Source organism: Arvicanthis niloticus, chromosome X (genome assembly GCF_011762505.2).
Source record: "Arvicanthis niloticus isolate mArvNil1 chromosome X, mArvNil1.pat.X, whole genome shotgun sequence".
Lineage (NCBI taxonomy): Eukaryota > Metazoa > Chordata > Mammalia > Rodentia > Muridae > Arvicanthis > Arvicanthis niloticus.
This window is the reverse complement of record NC_047679.1, coordinates 73,992,791-74,017,490: the sequence shown is the minus strand read 5'-3', so window position 1 is coordinate 74,017,490 and position 24,700 is coordinate 73,992,791. Positions and strand designations below refer to the sequence as shown.

Here is a 24,700-nt window from a genome sequence, read left to right as displayed (position 1 = left end):
TTGGAATGGCGGATTATACCACCGCTAACAGCGGCTTCCTACACCTGACAATTACAATCAGAGTATAATGTGTGTAGCTTATAGTTATAAAAAACCATGTTATCATCTTCTAAGGCCTTGCTCTAGGCTTGGCTCTGAAAATAAACTGCTGCTATCCTCCTGTCTCATTCAGCCCCACCAGATGCTATATGGCATTTTTCTAAGAAGACCACCCAATCTTTCAGCTGGCTTTACCAAGCTACCAACAACCTCTCTTCCCCAAAACACTAGAAGCTGCTGTTTGCATGCTACCCACTAACCACTGTCTTCCCCTTTATCCCCAAGAAAGAACACTAGAAACTTTTATTATTTTAAAACTGACCAGAGCTCTCCCTGGCCGGCCTGCTGGTGTGTGTACCCCGGATCCCGCCGGAGACATTCTGGAGGCTCCAGGGATCCCTCAGCCAGCATTAGGTAGGAAAACCCACATACTGCCCTGAGCCCATATCTGGGTGCTGTGAGTGCTCAGATTCCAGCAGATACCCCCCCTCCCAGCCCCTGACAGCTAGCACTCCCCTTCGGCCCCTCGCCCCTCTTCCGGATCTGAGGCCTGGACCAGACCTCTCCCCAGCTGGCCTAATGGTGTGTGCACCCCAGGTCCTGCCGGAGAAATTCTGGAGGCTCCACAGATCCCACAGCCAGTGTTAGCTAGCACCCCCCTTCTGGCCACCTCCCGGATCTGAGGCCTGGACCAGACCTCTGCAAGGTCTGCTGTTGTGTGGACCCCGGATTCTGCCTGAGACATACTGGAAGGTCCACTCAACCAAGAGCCACAGAGGAACAACTGAATTCAGAGCGTCAGACAACATATCCTGAGATATTCTAGAGGAAACACTGCACCCAGAACAGCAGACACCTAGCTGGACTGCCACCTTGGAGGCACCATATCCTGAGGCATCCTAGAGATACCACCGTAATCAGTGCAGCTGGAAAAAATCACAAAGACATCTGGACCCCTAGAAGACCAGACACAAGCAAGATAACTGGAAAGGCAGGCTTCAATCAGAGACAGAAGTACAGGTAGCACTAGAATTAACCAGACAGCAAAAAGGCAGGCACAAGAATGTAAGCAACAGAAACCAAAGTTACATGGCATCATCAGAACCCAGTTCTGGTGGAAAACTCCATCACAAGGAGGGAAACTACAACCTAGAAAAAGCAGGAAAGTAATCTTCCCAAAACCGTAAAAGAAGGTAGCTACACAAACATATCTCAACTGCCAATAACAAAAATAACAGGAAACAACACTCATTTTTCCTTAATATCTCTTAATATCAATGGACTCAATTCTCCAGTAAAAAGACATAGACTATCAGACTGGATACGTAATCAGGACCCAACATTTTGCTGCATTCAGGAAACGCACCTCTGTGGAAAAGACAGACAGAGTAAAAGTTTGGAAAACAATCTTCCAAGCAAATGGTCCCAAGAAACAAGCAGGAGTAGTGATTCTAATATCAAATAAAATCAGTTTTCAACCAGAAGTAATCAAAAAAGATAAAGAAGGACACTTCATATTCATCAAAGGAAAAATGTACCAAGAGGAACTTGCAATTCTCAACATCTATGCCCCAAATGCAAGGGCACCCACATACATAAAAGAAACTTTACTAAAGCTTAAAGCATACATTGCACCCTACACAATAATAGTGGGGGAGATTTCAACACCCCACTCTCAGCTATGGACAGATCATGGAAACAGAAACTAAACCGAGACATTAGAACAAAAAGAAGCTAGTATACCCAAGAGGAGTAGATGGCAGGAAATAATCAAACTCAGGGCTGAAATCAACCAAGGTGAAACAAAAAGAACTATACAAAATATCAACAAAACCAGGAGCTGGTTCTTTCAGAAAATCAACAAGATAGACAAACCCTTAGCCAGACTAACCAAAGGGCACAGAGACAGCATTCAAATTAATAAAATCAGAAATGAAAAGGGAGACATAACAACAGAAACAGAGGAAATTAAAAAAATTATCAGATCCTACTACAAAGGCCTATACTCAACAAAATTGGAAAATCTGGATGAAATGGACAATTTTCTAGACAGATACCAGGTACCAAAGTTAAACGAGGAGCAGATAAACCTTCTAAACAGTCCCATAATGCCTAAAGAAATAGACACAGTCATTAAAGATCTTCTAACCAAAAAATGTCCGGGGCCAGATGGTTTCAGTGCAGAATTCTTTCAGACCTTCAAGGAAGACCTAATACCAACCCTCTTCAAGCTATTCCATCGAATAGAAACAGAAGGAACACTACCCAATTCGTTCTATGAAGCTACCATTAAGCTCATACCTAAACCACAGAAAGAGCCAACAAAAAGAGAGAACTATAGACCAATCTCTCTTATGAAGATTGATGCAAAAATACTCAATAAAATTCTCGCAAACCGAATCCAACAACACGTCAAAACAATTATCCATCAAGATGAAGTAGGCTTTATCCCAGGAATGCAGGGATGGTTCAATATTCGGAAATCCATCTATGTAATCCACTACATAAATAAACTCAAAGAGGCTATCGGGCGGGGGTGAGGTTTGGTCAGGTTGTGCTATTGCGAGACTGCAGCTGTAGGCGCTTTGGCCGGTCAAGGTGTAAACTTCCAAGATGTCAAAAACAAACAAATCCAAGTCTCGGTCTCACTCTTCTTGCTCAAGATCTGCATCCAGATCTCGGTCTAATTCGTTTTCAAAGTCTCGATCCCGAAGCCGATCTGTCTCTCGTTCAAGGAAGTGCAGGCTGAGTTCTAGGTCTCCTTCCAGATCATATTCTCCAGCTCATAACAGAGAAAGGAATCACCCCAGAGTGTATCAGAATGGAGATTTCCAAGGCTCACAACAGAGGCTACAGGAGGCCCTATTACTTCCGTGGGCAAAACTGAGGCTTTTATCCATGGGGCCAGTATAACCAAGGTGGCTATGGAAACTACCGTTCCAATTGGCAGAACTACCGGCAAGCATACAGCCCTCATCGGGGCCGTTCTCGATCTCGGTCGCCAAAGAGAAGGTCCCCTTCACCACGGTCCAGGAGCCACTCTAGGAACTCTGATAAGTCATCCTCTGACAGGTGAAGAAGCTCCTCATCTTCCCGGTTGTCCTCCAACCACAGCAGAGTTGAGTCATCTAAGCGAAAGTCTACAAAAGAGAAAAAGTCCTCTTCCAAGGATAGCCGGCCCTCTCAGGCAGCTGGTGATAACCAGGGAGATGAGGCTAAGGAGCAGACATTCTCTGGAAGCGCCTCTCAAGATATAAAAGGGTCTGAGAGCTCAAAACCATGGCCAGATGCCACCACCTATGGCACTGGTTCTGCATCACAGGCCTCAGTTTCAGATCTGAGTCCCCCGGGAGAGAAGCCCAGCTCTCAAGTCCCCTCCAGTCTGTGGTGGTTAGGCGAAGGTCACCACGCCCTAGCCCTGTGCCAAAACCTAGTCCTCCACTTTCTAATGCATCCCAGATGGGCTCAGGTGGTGCTGGATATCAATCTGGAGCACACCAAGGTCAGTTCGGCCATGGCTCTGGGTCTTTGAGTCCATCCAAAAAGAGTCCTGTGGGTAAGAGTCCACCAGCCACTGGCTCTGCATATGGTTCATCTCAGAAAGAAGAGAGCACTGCTTCGGGGGAAGCAGCATACTCAAAAAGGTATCTAGAAGAGCAGAAGACAGAGAATGGAAAGGATAAGGAGCAGAAACAAACAAATGCTGAGAAGGAGAAGCTGAAGGAGAAAGGGGGCTTCTCTGATGCTGATGTCAAAATGAAATCTGATCCATTTGCTCCCAAGTCAGACATTGAGAAGCCCTTCCGAGGCAGCCAGTCACCCAAAAGGTATAAGCTCCAGGATGACTTTGAGAAAAAGATGGCTGACTTCCACAAGGAGGAGATGGATGAGCAAGATAAGGACAAAAGTTAGGGAAGGAAGGAACCCGAGTTTGATGATGAGCCCAAGTTTATGTCTAAAGTCATAGCTGGTGCGAGCAAAAACCAGGAGGAAGAGAAGTCAGGCAAGTGGGAGAGCCTGCATGCAGGGAAGAAAAAGCAGGGGAATGCAGAGGAGCTGGAGGAGGAGCCTTTCACAGAGAGATCCCGAAAGCAGGAGCGTGGAGGGTCCAAGAGGAGCGAAAGTGAACACAGGGGCTTTGTCTCAGAAAAAGAATTTGAGGGTGACTGCATACAAGGCAGTCCAGGAGAAAAGTTCATCACCTCCCCCAAGGAAGACCTCTGAGAGCCGTGACAAGCTGGGAAACAAAGGAGACTTTTCCTCAGGGAAGTCTTCCTTTTCCATTACTCGGGAGGCCCAGGTCAATGTCCGGATGGACTCCTTCAATGAGGACCCAGTGGCTTATTGGCTCAGGAACAATTTGTCAGGATCTAGTCCATTGCAACAAAAAGGAGCAGGAATTCTGATCCATTTTCCAGCACATACAGTCAGCTCAGTCTCAGCGTAGTCCCTCAGAACTGTTTGCCCAGCACATAGTGACCATTGTTCATCATGTTAAAGAGCATCACTTTGGATCCTCTGGAATGACATTGCATGAACGCTTTACTAAATACCTAAAAAGAGGAAATGAACAGGAAGCAGCTAAAAATAAGAAAAGCCCAGAGATACACAGGAGGATAGACATTTCCCCCAGTACATTCAGAAAGCATGGTTTGACTCATGAGGAATTGAAAAGTCCACAAGAACCTGGCTACAAGGCTGAGGGAGGATACAAAGATGATCCTGTTGATCTTCGTCTTGATATTGAACATCGTAAAAAACATAAGGAGAGAGATCTTAAGCGTGGTAAATCAAGAGAGTCGGTGGATTCCAGAGACTCTAGCCACTCAAGAGAAAGGTCAACTGAAAAGACAGAGAAAACCCACAAAGGATCAAAGAAGCAGAAGAAGCACCGCAGAGCAAGAGACCTGTCTAGGTCGTCCTCCTCCTCTTCCCAGTCAACTCACTCCTACAAAGCAGAGGAGTACCCTGAGGAAGCAGAGGAGAGTGAGGAGAGCCCCTCAGGTTTTGACAAATCCAGATTGGGGACCAAAGACTTCCTGTGTCTGAATGAAAGAGGTGGCAGAGCTCGGGGAACCTTTCAGTTTTGAGCAAGAGGAAGAGGTTGGGGCAGAGGAAACTATTCTGGTAACAACAACAACAACAGCAACAATGATTTTCCAAAGAGAATCCGGGAAGAAGAGTGGGATCCAGAGTATACACCCAAGAGCAAGAAGTATTACTTGCACGATGACCGGGAAGGCTAGTGCAGCAACAAATGGATGAGCCGAGGTTGTGGCCGAGGAGCCTTTCCCCAGGACCGGGGCCGGTTCATGTTCCGGAAATCGAGTACCAGCCCCAAGTGGGCCCATGATAAGTTCAGTGGAGAGGAGGGAGAGATTGAAGATGATGAGAGTGGGACAGAGAACAGAGAAGAGAAGGACAGTCTACAGCCCTCAGCTGAGTAGGAACCATTCTTGATGGAGCCCTTGCCCCAGGGGAGAAAGGTGCTGGGAGAGGGTGGTGGAGCGAAACAAGGAGCCTCATGATGATCCCGAAAACCCCACCACACAACCCTCTAGCCACATAGAATCAATCCCACGACAGCAGAGTGTGTCCCTGGTGCCGTCTCACTGGACAGGATAGGACTCTGCTATTGAAACTAGATCAGGCTCATGATTGCAGCAGACCACACACACTGGGCTCCTGCTGTTGCTGTGTGGGGTGGGGCAGGGTAGGGAGAAGGATGCTGATGCTTGGACTTTGTTTTGGTTTTGTTGTCCCACCCCCACTCCACCCCCAATTAGAAACCAAGTTTTCTTCATTTCATTTTATTTGGAACTAAATGGGAATTTGGTTTTCAGTCTCTTCCTGTCCTGAGTTTTAATTAAAAAATCCTTATATTTTTCTTTTCTTTTTTTAAGGGATATGTAGTAATATAAGCATAAAAATTTTAATTTGGGTAACTTTGATTCTTACAAGAAAACAAAGCATGTGACTAAAAATTGAAGTGTTGACCTCAGTTTGGGACCAACCTGCTTGGATCTTTGTACAAACCGGTTTTGAATGTTAAGGAGGAGTTTATGGCCTTTCTGATCACCTCGTGTCCCCTTTCTACACAGCCACATGTCACATGGAGTTGCCCCCAGCCTCCCCATGCACCCTGCTCTTGTCTGTTCTCCACCAGCACCTCCAGTATCCCAAACTTTGTAGTCCTGCTGGTCTTCAGCAAAAGGAGTGGAAACTGGAGGGCAGTTTCTGGACGGTTTTCTAAGAAACTTCTGAATTCTATTATCTTTACAAATATAAGATGAGAAAATAATTTTCAAATACTTTTATTAATCTTTTTATAAAATGAAACACCTATGATTGATTAAAGATGGTGGTTATGGCTGGGTGGTCTGTGGGGTTGTGTGTTTTTGGGGTTTTCCTTTTCTCTTCTTTGAAATTATGTTTTGAGTTGAAACATTTTCAGATGTTGGGGGTCATCCTCATTAAAGGGTCCTTTTGCTTGCCTTCCAGGGCGGCAGTCCCCAGCAGGTGAACCACTGCATCCCTGCATCTGCTAGATGCCAGCTGCACCCTTTTCCCCCAGCCTTCCTCTTGGGTTGTGCATACTTCCCTTTACTTTGCTAATTCAATAGTTAAGTTGGTTTTACTTGAATGATTCATGTTTAGGGGAGAAACAAAAACACCCTTAAATTTTTGTTTCAACTCCTCCTGCAAATAAAAACAATAAATGAAGTGGCAGACGTAAAAAAAAATAAATAAATAAACTCAAAGAAAAAAACCACATGGTCATCTCACTAGACACTGAGAAAGCATTTGACAAAATTCAACATCCCTTCATGTTAAAAGTCTTGGAAAGATCAGGAATTCAAGGCCCATACATAAACATAGTAAAAGCAATATACAGCAAGCCAGTAGCCAATATCAAACTAAATGGAGAGAAACTTGAAGCAATCCCACTAAGATCAGGGACTAGGCAAGGCTGCCCACTCTCACCTTACCTATTCAATATAGTACTGGAAGTCCTAGCTAGAGCAATTAGACAACAAAAGGAAGTCAAAGGGATACAGATAGGAAAGGAAGAAGTCAAAATTTCACTATTTGCAGATGATACGATAGTATACTTAAGTGACCCTAAAACTTCCACCAGAGAACTCCTAAACCTGATAAACAACTTTAGCAATGTGGCTGGATATAAAATCAACTCAAACAAATCAGTAGCCTTCCTCTATTCAAAGGATAAACAGGCTGAGAAAGAACTTAGGGAAATGACACAATTCACAATAGCCACAAATAAAATAAAATATCTTGGAGTGAATCTAACCAAGCAAGTGAAAGATCTGTATGACAAGAACTTCAAGTCTCTGAAGAAAGAAACTGAAGAAGATCTCAGAAGATGGAATGATCTCCCATGCTCCTGGATTGGCAGGATTAACTTAGTAAAAATGGCTATCCTGCCAAAAGCATTCTACAGATTCAATGCAATACCCATCAAAATTCCAAATCAATTCGTCATAGAGATAGAAAGAGCAATTTACAAATTCATTTGTAATAACAAAAAACCTAGGATTGCGGAAATATTCTCAGCAATAAAAGAATTCTGGGGGAATCACCCTTCCGGACCTCAAACTACAGAGCAGTTGTGATAAAAACTGCATGGTATTGGTACAGAGACAGACAGGATGATCAATGGAATAGAATTGAAGACACAGAAATGAACCCACACACCTACGGCCACTTGATCTTTGACAAGGGAGCTAAACCCATCCAGTGGAAAAAGGACACCATATTCAACAAGTGGTGCTGTCTCAACTGGAGGTCAACATGTAGAAGATTGCAAATTAATCCATTCTTATCCCCTTGTACAAAGCTCAATTCCAAGTGGATAAAGGACCTTCACATAAAGCCAGATACACTGAAACTAATTGAAGAGAAGTTGGGGAAAGACCCTGGAATACCTAGGCACAGGGGAAAAGTTCCTAAACAGACCACCAATGGCTTATGCTCTAAGATCAAGAATCCACAAATGGGACCTCATCAAATTGCAAAGCTTCTGTAAGGCAAAGGACACTGTCAACAAGACAAAAAGGCAACCAACAGATTGGGAAAAGATCATTACCAATCCTACATCTGATAGAGGGCTAATATCAAATATATACAAAGAACTCAAGAAATTAGACACCAAACAACAAAATAACCCCATTAAAAAATGGGGTACAGAGCTAAACAAAGAATTTTCAACTGAGGAAACACAAATGGCCGAGAAGCACCTTAAGAAATGCTCAACATCCTTAGTCATCAGGGAAATGCAAATCAAAACAACACTGAGATACCATCTGACACCAGTCAGAATGGCTAAGATTAAAAACTCAGGTGATAGTAGATGCTGGAGAGGATGTGAAAAAAGAGGAACACTCCTTCATTGTTGTTGGGGTTGCAATCTGGTACAACCACTCTGGAAGTCAGTCTGGCGGTTCCTCAGAAAACTGGACATAGCACTACCTGAGGACCCAGCTATACCACTCCTGGGCATATACCCAGAAAATGCCCCAACAAATAACAAAGACATATGCTCCACTATGTTCATAGCAGCATTATTTATAATAGCCAGAAGCTGGAAAGAACCCAGATGCCCTTCAACAGAGGAATGAATACAAAAAATGTGGTACATTTACACAATGGAATATTACTCAGCTATTAAAAATAATGAATTCAAGAAATTCTTAGGTAAATGGATGGAACTAGAAAATATCATCCTGAGTGAGGTAACACAATCACAAAAGAACACACATGGTATTTATTCACTGATAAGTGGAGATTAGCCTAAAATTTGAAACAACAAAGATTCAACTACCAGATGACATGAAGCTCATGAAGAAGAAAGAAGAAGTGTGGATGCCTAGGTCTTTCTTAGAAAGAGTAAATACCCAAGGGAGCAAATATGGAGACAAAGTGTGGGACAGAATCTGAAGGTGGGGTTGTATGGAGACCATTCCACCTGGGTATTCATTCCATGGGCAGTCACCCAAAATAAACGCTGATATGGATGTCAGGATGGGAAAGCTGAAAACAGCCTGATAAGGCTGTCTCCTTAGAAGTCCCCCAGAGTCTGACATACCCAGAGACAGATACTCTCAGCTATCCATTAATCTGATCAAAGGTTCCCAATGGACGACTTAGAGAGTAAACTGAAGTAGCCTTAAGGGCTGGTGGCCCCATGAGGAGAGCAACAATACCAACCAGCCAGAGCTCCCCACAGTCTAAACCACCAGCCTAGGAGCACATATGGAGAGACACATGACTCCAGCTGTATATGTAGGGGAGGATGGCCTTGTTGGGCATAGGTGGGAGACAAGGTCATTGGTACCTTGAAGGTTGAGCACTGAGTGGGGAGGGTTAATCTGAGTGTGGGGAGGGGGCTGGGGGTAGGTGAGTAAAGACCCTCATAGAAGCAGGAGGAGGGGGGATGTGATAAGGGGTTCCTGGGTGGTGGGGGAAATGCGGTAAGGGGATAAAATTTGAAATGTAAATATTATATCCTATAAAAGAGGGGGAAGAAAAGAAAAGTGGTTAGAACCAACATTCTTAATAAAATGTCAGCCCTCTTAAAAAAAAAAACTATCTTGATACTAAAATTTGTTTTGAGAATTGTGTATTGCAGAATGATCAGCCTTGGTGTATCTACTCAACAAGCAAGCTGGGCAGACCTGCTCAAACCTCTGAGGTCCAGGAATTCCATCTGGAGGCAGTGAAGACACAGCATCAGAGGCTTGTCAATTTGCTCTTCCCCACACTACTCTTCTAATATCTCAATGCCTGTATTCAGCTTGAAGAAGCTAATGAAGAGTCAATGCCCCTATTCCCTGGGCTTGGAGACTAAGGTGGTAAATGTTGGGCTGTCTTTCTAGGAAAAAGTAGTGGTTTTGTAGGAATAGAGAGGATTAGCTAGGGTTTATTGCATAGCCATAACCTATTAGTAAAAATCTGTATAATTAGTATCAAGATGAAGATATAAATTCTTAAATGGCACCAATTTACTTTGATTACAAATTTTAAGGTTTTCATTGGTATGACCCTCTTATTGATATAAGAGTGAGATGAATATTGTTACCCTCATAGGCATTGTACCAGTATAACACACTTAGGAATACAAGGCTTAGACCCAGTCCTTCTTTAACTTTTTTTTTAACTGATTTGAGATGGTCAGCCTGTGAGTTAATGGACTACAGCAAATTCATGGGTGGGAGTTTATTGTTAGGGTGTTTTCTATGTTTTATTTAGAAATAGTTGAGTGAAGTTAACAGGCAACAGTCCAGATTACCTTACATGGATAATTGGTTTTCAAAACATCAGAAATCCACAGAATTGACATGACAAGCATTTCTATATTAATGTTCATTTTCATTAGAGACCTGTCTGCTCCTGACAGCTTCCTATATTGAATTCTAATAAGAAATTGAGCATCCTTGGAGTTACTCCAGTTGTGGTGAGACAGCCACTAGGCAAGAATTGCCTCTTTCCTTCCACAGACAAATTACTGTCCAGAAAAGGACACACTTGCAGAATAGTCGACTGTTTATATCTGCCTATACAGAGTAATCAGCCCTTAATAATTCTGCAGCACTAAGGTCTGTCAGATGATCCTGGGCCAGAAAGCAGAAGAACAGACGCTCCAACGTTTTGAAGTAGAGCGAGTGTCCAGGTGGTTAGAGGTCTCTATAAATTGGCTAAGTTTTAGAAGCTATGCTTTGTGCTTCCCACAATTATAGTTAACTCAGACATTCTGGATTTCTGATGGGGTTGAAAACTTATAGCTATTTACCTTGAGAGAAAAGATTTGAGTGGATGGTCGTCAGCTGACATTCATCCTAAAGCCAGATTCAGAGCTAAATGTTAATTAGGACAGATGACAGATGTGCTGGTTAGTCAACAAAAGGATGGACTGGGTATTAGGACTATCTTGTACCTCACTGGTACAAATTGGCATAATTATGCTCTAATTGTATTTTGAGAGAAAAGTTTCATTTTAACAGGAAGGGTGATGTGTAGGAGGAGCTAAGGTGGGAGGAGTACTGAGAGGAAGAAAAGGAGTAAGAAGAGGAGAAGAAGAAGGAGAGGAGAAGCTAGGTGATGACAGAAAGAGGGGGGAGACAGGGAGGCAGATGTTCATGTATCTCCACCATTCAAAGATAGTTGTTATATCTAGGTTGAGTAGTGGGTTACACCTCTGATTGAACAATACCAAACTTATAAAGCCTATGATTAACATTTTTTTAAAAAAAAAAATGTATAAAAGCAAAAAGGAAAAGGGGCATGTGATAGGGGTTTTCTAAGGGGGGGAATGGGGAAAGGGGATGGCATCTGAAGTGTAAATAAAATATCTAATAAATAAAAATTTTAAAAAATGACCAGATATCTCAATGGCTGGGTGAAGAATTTCCTATCCTAATCTTACAATAGCCTTTTCTATCCCCTTTGGCCTCTGCTGGTAGTACAGGCTACATACTATAGGTGCCCTGAGAGACCTACATGTCTCACACTTCCTATCTCCTCCACAGCCTGGTCTGAATTACCAAATCTCTCCATGTCCTCTCATCTTCCTCTTGGGACCCAGAAAACCCATCTTTTCTTCTTCTCCCAGTGATTGGTTTTTGCCATTTTTATTGTCCCAATCAACAAACAATTAGGGAACCAGATTTTAGTTATCACCTCTTTCCCCTACAAATGTGAAGTATGGTAAGGACTCAGTAAATCAGAATGATGATATAAATGTGGATGTTCAAGTTGAATTTAGTGAAGTTTCAGTTGAAAATAAGCATTCTCTTAGAAATTAAACTAATAGCCTTTCATGTTACACCATGGCCACACGTGTGAATGCAGTCTATATCCTACCTTTGAGGAAATATAAAACAAAAAGGTATTGGTATTAGACAAGTTTAAACAGTAGAAGCAATATCAAAGCATTGAATTTACCCCAAATGGTAAGACATATATAAGGATTTAATTAGATGTGTAATTTTAAATATATACACTAACTCAAAATAGCTTTAAAATATAATTGCAATACATAAAACTGTAAAACAATGAAAATAAAATATAAGCAATATATCTCAATGTATTAGAGTATTTGAGAATTTTTTGGGTAGAAGCCATAATAAAAAGCTCGAGTAATAGAAAATGCCTATAATTCCAGCTTTCAAGGTGAAGAGGAAGACAGATCACAAGAATGAAGATAACTTGGTATACATAATGAATTCTCGCATAGTATGGTCTATATAGAAATACTCTGTCTCAGAAAAATAACAGTAAAGAGCAAAGCAAACAACAAAACAAAACCAAAATGAAGCATATAAAATTCTCAAGTGATACAAAAGTCAAACATTAAAAAAAATAAACATGACTATATAAACTGGAAAAAACTGCAGATGACCAAAAGATTTATTTTAAAATGTTCAATACTACCAAATATCAAAAAATGCAAATAATATCAAAATTAGATTTTATTTTATTCAATTTAGAACAGCTGATGAAAATGAAACTTGAAGATTTAAGAAAAAAAAAAAAACAGAATCCTTCTATACCATTAGTGGAAGGTAATTTAGTACATTATTATGAAAAAGAAAAGAATTGTTTAAAAATTAAAAAAATATATTATGAAATCCAGCAACTTCACTACTGCTTGTAGATCCAACAAAAAAGAAATCTGTATGTTGGGGAGATGTTCACCTATTGAGTGCAAAGTTAGTATATAAGAAATAGAAATAATCTATGTGTCAGTCAGCTAAGGAATAGATAAAATTTTAATGTAATTTATGTGGCACTTATGCAAAATATATAAACTTGGAAGATATTATGGTAAATGTATTGAGCCAGTAATAGAAAACAAAATATTTTACAATGTCCTATGTGGAATCTGAAATAAATTTCTCTCATAAAACTGGACATGAATAGCTGGTAAAAGACAAAAAGTACTTGGAGAAAGCTGATTAGGAGGCACCAAGTTACTGTTAGATTATAAAGAGAACCTTTGTAATTTTAAAATAAAAAAATATCTTACTCATTTGAAACAACTTTATTGTAAAAGAAATAATTTCCTAAATGGTTGTTGTAGAGCAATGCTATACATAGCACACTGACACTTACAACAGCATAAAAATAGTAAAAACTAAAATAATAACTCCAGGAGAGTAAGGTGATAGCTTGTTCATATTCTCTGTGTTAAATTCACTAAATATTTTATCTTTTAAAAAATTTACTTATTTTTTACTTTGACAGATGTTGTTTATTGAAAAATTTAGAACTATAATTGTTTGTTTTTGAAACAAGGTTTCTCTGTGTATCCCTGGATATTCTGCAACTCACTCTATAGGCCAGGCTTGCCTATAACTTACAGAGATCTGGCTGTCTGTGCTTCATTAATTCTGTGATTAACAGCAAAAATCACCACTACTAGCTAAGATTATACTTTTTAATAAATGAAGATTCATTAATAAAAAACAAAAAAATATTACCTGAAGGCCTCCAGGAGGTACTCTGCATGCATGGCAACTGTTAAGGGAACTTTCCTAACAGTCATACTCACTAGGAGTCCCCAGTAGCCCAGTGTTCTCAGAAAGCCATTATGTCCCACAGCCCCTGCTGCCCAAATTCTACTCCCCTTCAGGCAGGCACTTTCTGTGAGGGCAGGCCACTAGTCTGTCTTCTCCTCTGAAGACACCACAGTCTCAAGGCCTATAAGAGGTCCACTCCATGCAGGGCAACTAGGAAACAAGCCCTAAAGCCCGAAGACCTCCCAGAAGAAGAGCTACCCTCAGGGCAATAGCTTGACTATTCATCTGAAGACCGAACAGTCTGAAGGACTCCTAGGAAATCAACTGAAGCCAGGGCAAGTAGCTTGTCTGCTCATCTGAAGACTTCACAGTCTGAATGCCTTACAGGAGGTCTGCTACAGTCAGAGTGACAAGCCTACCAGGAAACCTGGAGCCTATAAGCCTCACAACCTATAAGCCTCAGAAGCCAATAAACTTTGGCATCATCAGAATCCAGTTCTCCCAACACAGCAAGTCCGGATACACCAACACACCTGAAAATCAGGAAGCTGACCTAAAATTCTATCTCATGATGAAGGTAGCATCCTTTAAAGAGGATATAAATAACTCATTGAAAGAAGTACAGGAAAACACAGGTAAACAGGTAGAAGCCATTAAAGAGGAAAGAAATAAGTCCCTTAAAGAAATACAGGAAAACACAAGCAAACAGGTGAAGGAATTAAACAAAGTGATCTAAGACCTAAAAGTGAAAGTAGAAACAATAAAAAAGACAAAAATGGAGGCAACCTTTGAAATAGAAAACCTAGGAAATTGATTAGAAATTACAGATGTAAGTATCACCAATAGAATTCAAGAGATAGAAGAAAGAATCTCAGGTATACAAGATACCTTAGAAGATATTGACACAACTGTCAAAATTCAAAACAGAAAAAAACTCCTAACCCAAGACATCCAGAAAATTCAGGATATAATAAAAAGACCAAATCTAAGAATAATGGGGATAGAGGAGTGCAAAGATGCTCAGCTCAGAGGATCCAAAAACATGTTCAACAAAATCATAGCAGAAAACACCCACAACTTAAGGAAAGAGATGGCCATAAATGTACAAGAAGCATACAAAACATCAAATAGATTGGACCAGAAAAGAAAATTTTCTTTTCTCATATTCAAAACACTAAATTCACAGAACAAAGAAAGAATATTAGAAGCTGCAAGAGAAATACGTAAAGTCACATATAAAGGCAGATTTATCAGAATTATTCCAAACTTTTCAACAGAGAAACTAAATGCCAGAAGACTTTGGACAGAGGTCATGCAGTCCCTACAGATCACAAATGCCAGCCCAAGCTACTATACCCAGCAAAACTCTCAGTAAACATAGATGTAGAAACCAAAATATTTTAGGACAAAATCAAATTTAAACAATACCTATCAAGCAATCCAGCCCTACAAAGGATTTTAGAAGGAAAACTCCAACACCTTTGTGTACACTTCATGCAGAGCAACTGGGAAACAGGCCCAAAGCCCAAAGCCCTTCCACGAGAAGAGCTACCCTCAGGGAAATGGCTTAACTATTACTCTGAAGACCCAACAGTCTGAAGGTCCTCTAGAAAATCTACTGCAGCCAGGGCAAGAAGCTTGTCTGCTCATCTGAAGAACCTACAGTTTGAATGCCTCACAAGAGGTCTGCTACAACCAGGGTTACAAGCATACCAGTAAACCTAGAGCAACCCAGGGACACAAAAGGTACCTCCTTAGGGTACCTACATCAAAGAAAAAACAAGATATTAATCATCTCACGACAAAGCCAAAAGGAGAGAATCACATGCACATAATGCCACCTACAACAACAGACATTACAGGAACTAACAATCATCTGTCTTTAATATTTATCAATATCAATAGACTTAATGCCCCTATTAAAAAACATAAGCTAACAGACCCGATATTCAAACAGGATCCAGCCTTTGCTTCATCCAAGAAACACACCTCAATAAAAAGACAGGTACTACCTCATAGTAAAAGGCTGGAAAAAAAGTCTTCAAAGGAAATGGTGCCAAGAAACAAGCTGTAGTTGCCATCCTAATATCCAATAAATATACTTTCAGCCATGAGTTACCACATGAGATGAGGAAAGACACTTCATATTCATCAAAGGAAACATACACCAAAAGAAAGTCTCAATTCTCCACATCTATGCCCCAAATGCAAAGATACTCACATTCATAAAAGAAACTTTACTAATAATGAAAATACACATTGAACTCCATACAATAATTGTGGGAGACTTCAACACCCCATTATAAACAATGGGCAGGTCCCTGAAACAGAAATTAAACAGAAATACAGTGAAACTTATAGATGTAATGAAGCAATGGATTTAAGAGACATATATAGAACATTTCACTTTAAAACAAAAGAATATACCTTCTTCTCATCAATTCATGGTACACTCTTCAAAATTGACAATATAATACTTCACAAAACAAGACTCAAACAATAAAAAAAGATTGAAATAATCCCATATATCCTATCAGACCACCCTGGATTAAGGCTCATCTTCAACAACAACAACAACCAAACCAAAAACCAAAAAAAAAAAAAAAAAAAAACAAACAAAAAACCCAACAAACAAACAAACCAGAAACTCCACATATCTATTTAAGCTAAGTAACTCTCTCTTCAATGATAACTTAATCAGGGTAAATATAAACTAAGAAATTATAGCTCTGTAGAGATCCTAAATTAGCAACTTAAAAGCACACCTGAAAGCTCTAGAATAAAAGGAATCAAAGGCACCCAAGAGTAGTAGATGGTAGAAAACAGTCAAACTCAGGGCTGAATTCAATCACTTAGATACAAAAAGAAGAACAGAAAAAAATCAATGAAAATAAAAGCTTTGTTTTTGTGAAAATCAACAAGATAGGTAAACCCATAGCCAAATTAAGTAACACAGAGACAGTATTCAAATTAAAAGGAAAATCAGAAATGAAAACGTAGACATAAAAACAGAAAATAAGGAAATTCAAAAAATAGGATCCTACTATGAAAGCCTGTACTCAAAAAAAAAAAAAAAAAAAAAAAGAAAAGAAAAAAAGAAAAACCTAGATGAAATATGTGATTTTTCAAGACAAATACACCATACCAAAGTTAAATCAAACTCTATCTAATCCATTTCTAGTTCTTGGTACCCACAGCACTTGGTCATGCTACCCTGATCTCTCATCATATCTGTCTTGTGGATAGGTAGTTTCCTAGGACCTGAAGCGCAGAACAAGCTGATCTGCATTTTGACACCATCTTTAACTCTTTCAGTATTAGGTATTTGAAGGTCTGATAGAATTTTGCACTAAACCCATCTGGTCCTGTGCTTTTTTTGGTTGAGAAACTTTTAATGACTCTTGCTACTTCTTTACGTGTTATGGGATGGTTTAGATAGTTTATCTGATCCTGATTTAACTATGGTACCTGGTATTGTAAGGATGTAATTTAAATGTAGCAATGTAATTTCAGGTCTCACCTTGAACTTAAAATTAAGAAATCCTTAGATTTGAGTTTCAGCTTACACTGAAACATTAGCTTCCCTCAAGGCACATCACAGGAGAAGCACATTCCAAGGATTCAAACAAATATTCCAGGAAGAAAGACCCAACATAACAGTTTATTAGAGAGATGAGCCCTTAACACTGTAAGCCTGAGTAAACAAAAGCCACTTAAGCTGACCCTCTGTTGTAAAAGATAAGGTGCAAATCTTAGCTATTTAAAAACCGGGCCAGAGAAAAGAAACTGGGCCTGGGAAAGACTGTTTGAAATCTATGGTTATTGTTTGAGAGGTAGTTAACTGTCTTTGTGAACTCTGTAAAAAATGGTACAAAAGCTGCTTTTAGCTCTAACTTGGGGTTCCTCTTACCTGTACATAAGGGAGTCCCAGTATACTGGTTATCATCTTATCATCAATAAACCATGTTATTGCAGCAAATCCTGTTCATGAGTGTTTCTGGGGGAGGGTGTCCCCTGGTTTTGGATCTTTAGGTCCAAAAGTATCTGTCTAGAAAATTGTTCATCTCATTGGGATTTTCCAGTTTTGTTAAGTAGGAGCTGATGATTTTTTGAATTTCCTCAGTTTCTGTAGTTATGTCTCCCTTTTCAGTATTGATTTTGTTAGTTTGGATAGTGTCTCTGTGCCCTCTGGTTAGACAAAGGGTTTATCATCTTGTTGAGTTTTTCAAAAAAAATCGATATCAGGAATTGTTTATTCTTTATGTAGTTCTTTTTGTTTCTAGTTAGTTGATTTCAGCACTCAGTTTGGTCATTTTCTGCCCTCTACTCCTCTTGGGTGTACTTGCTTCTTTTGTTTCAGGTTCACGGTCAAGATGCTAGTATGTGATCTCTGCAGTTTCTTTTTGGAGGCAAGGGTGCCCACTCTCTCCCTATTATTTACTATAGTACTTGAAGTCCTAGTTAGAGCAATTAGACAACAAAAAGAATTCAAGTAGATAAAAATTAGAAAGGAAGAAGTCAAACTATCACTATGTGCAGATAATATGATAGAATAGTTAAGTGATCACAAAAAATCGACCAAAGAACTCCTCAACCTGATAAACAACTTCAGCAAGGTGGCTGGATAAAAAAGAATAACTCAAATTAGTAGCCTTCATCTACTCAAAGGATAAATAGGATGAGAAAGAAACTAGGGAAGTGGTAACCTTCACAATATTCACAAATAATAAGAAAATATCTTGGTGTGACTCTAAGCAAGCAAGTGAAGGATATTTATTACAGAACTTCACGTCTCTGAAGAAAGAAATTGACGATGATCTCAGAAGATGGAAGTATCTACCATGCTCATGCATTCACAGGATTAATATAGTCCAAATGGCAATCTTGCTGAAAGCAATTTACAGATTCAATTTAATGCCTATCAAAATACCAACACAATTCTTCAAAGATATGGAAAGAGCAATTCTGAAATATTTTTGGAAAAAACAAAATCCCAGAATAGCCAAAAACATTCTCAACAATAAAAGAATTGCTGAGAAATTCACCTTCCCTGACCTCAAGGTGTACTATAAAGCAATAGTCATACAAAATGCATGGTAGTGATACTAAGACAGGCAGGTAGATCAATGGAATATGATTGAAGACCCAAAAATGAATCTCCACACATATGGTCACTTGATCTCTGACAAAGGAGATAAAACCATCCAGTGCAAAAAGCACAGATTAGTTTTTACCTGTGGTTTTGGTTCACCTGTGGTCAGTATATACAAGAATGCAAATTTATTCATTCTTATCTTCTTGTAAAAAGCTTGAGTCTAAATGGATCAAGAAACTCCACATAAAATCAGATACACTGAAACTAATAGAAAAGAAAGTCAGGAAGAGCTCAAACACATGGGCACAGGGGAAAATTTCCTGAACAGAACACCAATGGCTTATGCTCTAATATCAACAATAGACAAATGGGACCTCAAAAAATTGCAAAAGTTTTATAAGGCAAAGGTCACTGTCAATGGGACAAAATGAAAACTAAGAGACTGAAAAATATATTTGCCAATCCTACATTCAATAGAGGACTAATATCCAATAAATACAAAGAACTCAAGATGTTAGACTCCAGAGAATCAAATAACCTATTAAAAAGTGGTTACAGAGGTAAAGAAATAATTTCCAACTGAGGAATACCAAATGGCAGAGAAGCACCTAAAGAAATGTTCAACATCTTTAGTTATCAGGGAAATGCAAATCAAAACACCCATGAGATTCCTCCTTATACCAATCAGAATGGCTAAGATCAAAAAACTCAGGTGACTGCAAATGCTGGCAAGGATGTGTAGAAAAAGGAAAATGCTCTATTGTTGGTGGGATTGAAAGCTGGAACAACCACTCTGGAAATCAGTCTAGAAGTTCCTCAGAAAACTGGACATAGTACTATGTGGGCTCCCCACACCTGAGGACCCAGATATACCATTCTTTGTCATATACCCACAAAAGGCTCCAACATCTAACAAGGACACATGCTCCACAATGTTCATAGAAGTCTTACTTATAAAAGCCAAAAGATGGAAATAATCCAGTTGTCCTTCAACAGAGGAATGGATACAGAAAATGTGGTACATTTACACAATAGAGTACTACTCAGTTATTTATTTTTTTTTAAAAGTGAATACTTAAAATCCTTAGGCAAATGGGTAGAACTAGAAAATCTCATCCTGAGTGAGGTAACTCAATTACAAAGGAACATAAATGGTATTCACTCAATAATAAGTGTGTATTAGCCCCAAAGCTTGGAATACCCAAGATACAATTCATACACCATATACAACTCAAGAATAAGGAAGACCAAAGTGTAGATGAATGTGTTCTTTTAAAAATGGAGAACAAAATATTTATGGGAGGAAATACAGAGACTGCCCCACCTGGAAATCCTTTCTATACACTGTCACCAATGCAGACAGTATTGTAGATGACAAGAAGTTAATGCTGAAAGGATCCTGATAGAGCTGTCTACTGAGAGACTCTGCCAGAGCCTGACAGAAAGGTGGATGCTCACAGCCAGCCATTGGACTGAGGGCCTGTCCCCAATGGACAAATTAGAGAAAGGACTGAAGACGCTAAAAGGGTTCACAACCTCATAGAAGAACAATACTATAAACAAAGCAGGCACCCTAGACCTCCCATGGACTAAACCCCCAAACAAGGAGTGTAGGACCCAGCTCCGGTTGGGGTCCCACAAAATCTCTGGGAGTACACATGGAGGGACTCATGGAGTCAGCTGCATATGTAGCAGAGTATGGCCTTATCTGGCATCCATGGGAAGGGAGGCCCTTGGTCCTGTGAATGCTTGATGCCCCAGTATAGGGAAATTTGCAGACTAGGAGCTAGAAGTGGGAGGGTAGAGGAACACACTCATAGAAGCAGAAGAAGCAGGGGATGTGATAAGGTGTTTCTGGGGGGTGGGGGGAAGGATAACATTTAAAATATAAAGAAAATATCCAATTAAAAATAAAGGAAAAAATAACAAAATAAAAGAACTTCCAGGAGAATAACCATCCCTGACCTCAAGATGTACTACAGAACAATATTGATAAAAATTACATGGTATTGGTACAGAGACAGACACATTGATTAATGCAATAGAATTGAAGACCAAGAAATGAAACCATACACCTATAGTCACTTGATCCTGGTCAAAGAAGTCAAAACCTTCCAGTGGAAAAAAGACAGCATTTACAACAAATCATGCTGGTTCTGCTGGTGGTTGACATAAAGAAAAATGCAAATTGATTCATTCTTATCTCCTTGTACAAAGCTCAAGTCCACGTGGATCAAGGACTTCCACATAAAACTAGATATACTGAATTTTATAGAAGAGAAAGTGGGAAAGTATCTCAGACTCATTGGCACAGGAAAGATATTTCCTAAACAGAACTCCAATGGCTCATATTCTAAGACCTAGAATTGATAAATGAGACCTCATGAAACTAGAAAGCTTCTGTAAGGCAAAGGACGTAGTCAATAAGACAAACCAACAACCTACAGATTAGGGAAAAAAAATCTTCACTAAGTCCACATATGATAGAAAGCTAATCTCCAAAATATATAAGGAACTCAAGAAGCTCACCACCAAAAAAACAAAACAAGTCCATAAAAAGAATGAGGTATAGAACTAAACCAAAAATTCACAACAGAGGAATCTCAAGGGCTGAGAAACACTTAATGAAATATTCAATGTTCTTAGTGTTTAGAGAAATGCAAATCAAAATGACCCTGATATTCCACCTTACACCAACCAGAATGGCTAAGATCAAAGACTCAGGTGGCAGCACATCGTGGAGAAGATGTGGAGACAGAGGAACACTCCTCCATTGCTGGTGGTATTGCAAACTGGTACAACTACTCTGGAAATAAATTTGGAGGTTCCTCAGAAAATTGGGAATAGATCTACCTGAAGACCCAGCTATACCTTTCTTGGGCATATACCCAAAAGATGCCCTACTATGCTACAGGGGCATGTGTTCCACTATGTTCATAGCAGTCTTATTTGTGATAGCCAGAAGCTAGAAACAACACAGATGTCTCACAACAGAAGAATGGATACAGAAAATGTGGTTCATTTACACTATGGAATAGTACTCATCTATTAAGAATGAGGACATCATAAATTTTGCAGGGAAATCGATAGAACTAGAAAATGTCATCCTAAGTGAGGAAACTCAGACTGAAAAGAACATGCATGGTATGGACTCACTAGTAAGTGAATAGTAGCCAAAAAATACAGAGTACCCAGGACAAAACCCACATGAATCAAAAAGGTTAACAAGCTGAAGTGCCCAAGTGAGGATGCCTCAATACCAAGTGGGAGGCAGAGAAAAGCAATCACATGAGAGGGGTCAGAAGAAGGGAGGCACCTGGGTGGGAGAGGAGACAGTGTGTTGAGGGGGGAAACATGATCAAATAGTATGAGAGGGAATAGTACTGAAGTTCTGAAGGCTAGAAGAAAGAAGAAAAACAAAGAACCTTCGGAGGTAGTAGATGAGTGGACCCTGTAGAATGATCAAAGACCTGGGATTTGAGATCTGAGTATCAGAATTCAAAGGAAGGCACCTTGGATGAAGGGCTTTACAGTGGGGAGTGGGAACATGTAGTGTTCACCTCCAGTGGAGGGACAGGACATCAAGTAGAGGGATGAGGTTGCCATCCCACAATCAAAAGCTCAGACCCAGAATTATTCCTGTCTGATGGAACTGCAGGGATAAAAATGGAGAAGAGCATAAGAAAAAAGGATGTCTAGTGATAGGCCCAAATTGGAATCTAGCTCAAGGGGAGGCTTGGGGCCCTGACACAGTTACTGATGCCATGATGAGCTTGTAGACAAGAGCCAAGCATGACTGCTCTCTGAGAGACCCAACACGCAGTTGAAAGAGTCAGATGCAGATACTAGCACCAAACCAATGGACAGAAGCCAGGAACTTCTGTGGTTGCATTGGGGAAAAGCTGGAAGAAGCTAAGGAGGAGTAAGGCTCCATGGGAAGACCAATACTCTCAACTAACCTAGACCATTGAGATCTCTTATATACTTAGCCACCAGCTAGGCAGCATACACTAGCTGATCCTTAGGCCCCTGAGACATACAGCAGAGGACTCTCTGGTCTGGCCTCAGTGAGAGAAGATGAACCTAACCTTTGAAAGACATAAGGCCCCAGAGAGTGGGGAGGCTTGTTGGGGTGGAGGTGAGGGTGGGGACATTCTCTTGAAGACAGGGGAGGGGAGAGGAAGTATGGGATTGAGAACACTCTGGGGACAGACCTGGAGGGGGATAAAGTCTGGACTGTAAAAAAGTATTAAAGAATAAAAATAAATAAATTATAAAAACAAAATTGTTGAGAACTGCACTACCCCAAGTTTGGGGGCCAAAATGTCTCAGACCATTCTATCAATGTTTGAACCCATACTGCCAAAAGCCTTGGGGGCTAAATTGTTAGAGCCTGCACTACCCCAAACTGCTCTAGTCTGTGGGTCGGGGTTCAGCAAGAGAGAGAGTGAGGACGGACTTGAGGAATGGAGACCAGACAGAGTATGATTCAATCCCATTTATTATTCAGTCTCTCTTCTTCTCTCCAAGTCCCAAGTCTTGAGTTCCTAGTCCCTAGTTCTTAGTCCCTAGTGCCTCCAAGTTCCAAGCTTCTTTCCAAGCTCCCTTCCAAGTGCCTAATACTTAATAATCATTTCTTCTGAGTTCTCTAGTCCAAGTGTCTTCTTCCTCAATGCCTAATTCCTACTCCAAGTTGTACTCTAAGTTGTACTGTACTCTTCTGTCTCTCGCCTTTTATATATCTCACTTTTAAGCCATACCTCTAAATCATTCCTTTAAGTCATACCCTTAGGGCTTGTCTCTAAATATGATCTCTAAGTCACACCCTTAAGCCTAGGCTCTAAATCACACTTTTAAGTCTCACACACCCAAGGGAAGATCCTGGGTATCTAAAGCAAGATGTTATCAGAGTGTGCTCAGCTTTTGTAGCTGATGTAATCAAGTTTCTTTTCAGGGTATATGGCTCAAGATGGTTACAAGGATGATATGTTTAAGTTAGTGTCAAGTTTATTAAAAACCGTTGTCTATCTTGGTGAATCAATTGGTTTACTGAGATTATTTATAGAGAATAGGTGAGTAGTTACTTACAGAACTGGCCTGAAATCAACTATATCACTGAAAAGTCTTACTCCAACACAGACTATAACTACCCTTGAAGAATAAATGGAGTTTCTGGCTTGTACTGTTCACCTGTTGACCCCAATTGAAGCCATTTGTAGAGTAAAAGTTAGAAGACTGCAGTAAAAGACTTTTGGGAATATCTGTATGCTGGAGCTGACCCTGTGCCACATCTCTCCATACTCCAATCTCTCTCTGGGATTGCTGGTCTCCCAAGAGTGTTGACACACTTAAGGTCAACTACTGCTCTAATACTTGGTGATGTAGGACCAACCTGGAGCCCACATGACACAGAAGTCACACAGAGAAGCTGGAGAAACGATCCTCCTGGTTTTCATCTGGGCCCTGGAGCAAACCCTGTGCCTCAGCTCTCAGCACCCCAAGTCTATGCTGAGAGAGCTGGTTTCCCAGGAATGCTAACACATCTAACATCACAGGCTCATAAGAGTAACAAGCTACAGTAAGAGACAGCAAGACCAGCTAATACCAGAGATAACCAGATGGTAAGAGGAAAGTGCAGGAATATAAGCAAGAGAAAACAAGGCTACATGGCATCATTAGTACCCAGTTTTCCCACCACATAAAGCTCAGGATACCTCAACACACCTGAAAAACAAGATTCTGATTTAAAATAATATCTCATGATGATAGAGGACTTTAAGAAGGACAAAAATAACTTCCTTAAATAAATACAGGAGAACACAGGTAAACAAGTAGAAGCCCTTAAAGAGGAAGGACAAAAATCCCTTAAAGAATTATAGGAAAATACAACCAAAGAGGTGAAGAAATTGAACAAAATCATCCAGAATCTAAAATGGAAATAGAAACATTAAAGAAATCACAAAGAGAGACAACTCTGTAAATAGAAAAGCTAGGAACGTGATTAGGAGTCATAGATGCAAATATCATT

General features: G+C 40.1%; 1 pseudogene; it reads left to right on the top strand.

Annotated features, from left to right (window-relative positions):
• The first annotated feature begins 2,652 nt into the window (after positions 1–2,652).
• On the top strand, positions 2,653–5,552 carry LOC117694530 (thyroid hormone receptor-associated protein 3 pseudogene; annotated as a pseudogene).
• The last annotated feature ends 19,148 nt before the right edge of the window (positions 5,553–24,700 follow it).